Consider the following 2500-nt stretch of genomic DNA (forward strand, 5'->3'; position numbering starts at 1 on the left):
CCATTTTGGTCCTTGCAACCACGGACCAAAATGCTTAAGCCGGAGGTAACGTAGTACACTCATCAGGCCCTTATAAGCTAATCACACACATTCCCCACTTCCGATGTGGGACTAATGGGATATTACACTATCCCCAACCCAATTAGCTTGACGTCCTCGTCAAGGCCTGACATATCCCAGATCGAACCCTAGCATAGTGCATGTGAGGTTTAACTCAGTGGTGGCTCCACGCCGTGACGAGTTCTCTGACTCCATCCACGGGTAGCCCTTTCCTACTGCAGCCCTCTCACCCTGCCCTAATGCTAGGTCGGCTCTGATACCAAATGTCACGACCCGAGTCTGATGAGCTAACTGGCCAATAACTCCATTTTGGTCCTTGCAACCACGGACCAAAATGCTTAAGCCGGAGGTAACGTAGTACACTCATCAGGCCCTTATAAGCTAATCACACACATTCCCCACTTCCGATGTGGGACTAATGGGATATTACACTATCCCCAACCCAATTAGCTTGACGTCCTCGTCAAGGCCTGACATATCCCAGATCGAACCCTAGCATAGTGCATGTGAGGTTTTAACTCAGTGGTGGCTCCACGCCGTGACGAGTTCTCTGACTCCATCCACGGGTAGCCCTTTCCTACTGCAGCCCTCTCACCCTGCCCTAATGCTAGGTCGGCTCTGATACCAAATGTCACGACCCGGGTCTGATGAGCTAACTGGCCAATAACTCCATTTTGGTCCTTGCAACCACGGACCAAAATGCTTAAGCCGGAGGTAACATAGTACACTCATCAGGCCCTTATAAGCTAATCACACACATTCCCCACTTCCGATGTGGGACTAATGGGATATTACACTATCCCCAACCCAATTAGCTTGACGTCCTCGTCAAGGCCTGACATATCCCAGATCGAACCCTAGCATAGTGCATGTGAGGTTTAACTCAGTGGTGGCTCCACGCCGTGACGAGTTCTCTGACTCCATCCACGGGTAGCCCTTTCCTACTACAGCCCTCTCACCCTGCCCTAATGCTAGGTCGGCTCTGATACCAAATGTCACGACCCGAGTCTGATGAGCTAACTGGCCAATAACTCCATTTTGGTCCTTGCAACCACGGACCAAAATGCTTAAGCCGGAGGTAACGTAGTACACTCATCAGGCCCTTATAAGCTAATCACACACATTCCCCACTTCCGATGTGGGACTAATGGGATATTACACCCTGGAACCCCCCGGGTGGCAAAGGGCTGGATGGGGCTTTCGTATAGCAGGGACGGTGCTGCCTCTCGCTTCGCTCGCTGTCCGCCGCTCGCCGCTCGCTCGCGCAGCCAAAACTGGCCAGTTTTGGCCCGTTTTTGGGCCGTTTTGGCCTGTTTTTGGGCTGTTCTTGCGTGGTGCGGCGACCGTCGTGAGCGGAGCAAAATGTCAGCCATCTCAGCACCCTGGAACCCCCCGGGTGGCACAGGGCTGGATGGGGCTTTCGTATAGCAGGGACGGTGCTGCCTCTCGCTTCGCTTGCTGTCCGCCACTCGCCGCTCGCTCGCGCAGCCAAAAATGGCCAGTTTTGGCCCGTTTTTGGGCCGTTTTGGCCAGTTTTTGGCCTGTTCTTGCGTTGCGCGGTGACCGTCGAGAGCGGAGCAAAACGTCAGCCATCTCAGCACCCTGGAACCCCCCGGGTGGCACAGGGCTGGATGGGGCTTTCGTATAGCAGGGACGGTGCTGCCTCACGCTTCGCTCACTGTTCGCCGCTCGCCGCTCGCTCGCGCAGCCAAAAATGGCCTGTTTTGGCCCGTTTTTGGGCTGTTTTGGCCTGTTTTTGGGCTGTTCTTGCGTGGTGCGGTGACCATCGTGAGCGGAGCAAAACGTCAGCCATCTCAGCACCCTGGAACCCCCCGGGTGGCACAGGGCTGGATGGGGCTTTCGTATAGCAGGGACGGTGCTGCCTCTCGCTTCGCTCGCTGTCCGCCGCTCGCCGCTCGCTCGCGCAGCCAAAAATGGCCAGTTTTGGCCCGTTTTTGGGCCGTTTTGGCCTGTTTTTGGGCTGTTCTTGCGTGGTGCGGCGACCGTCGTGAGCGGAGCAAAATGTCAGCCATCTCAGCACCCTGGAACCCCCCGGGTGGCACAGGGCTGGATGGGGCTTTCGTATAGCAGGGACGGTGCTGCCTCTCGCTTCGCTCGCTGTCCGCCACTCGCCGCTCGCTCGCGCAGCCAAAAATGGCCAGTTTTGGCCCGTTTTTGGGCCGTTTTGGCCAGTTTTTGGCCTGTTCTTGCGTTGCGCGGTGACCGTCGAGAGCGGAGCAAAACGTCAGCCATCTCAGCACCCTGGAACCCCCCGGGTGGCACAGGGCTGGATGGGGCTTTCGTATAGCAGGGACGGTGCTGCCTCTCGCTTCGCTCGCTGTTCGCCGCTCGCTGCTCGCTCGCTCAGCCAAAAATGGCCAGTTTTGGCCCGTTTTTGGGCTGTTTTTGCCTGTTTTTGGGCTGTTCTTGCGTGCCGCGG

Source organism: Musa acuminata, unplaced genomic scaffold (genome assembly GCF_036884655.1).
Source record: "Musa acuminata AAA Group cultivar baxijiao unplaced genomic scaffold, Cavendish_Baxijiao_AAA HiC_scaffold_1136, whole genome shotgun sequence".
Classification (NCBI taxonomy): domain Eukaryota; kingdom Viridiplantae; phylum Streptophyta; class Magnoliopsida; order Zingiberales; family Musaceae; genus Musa; species Musa acuminata.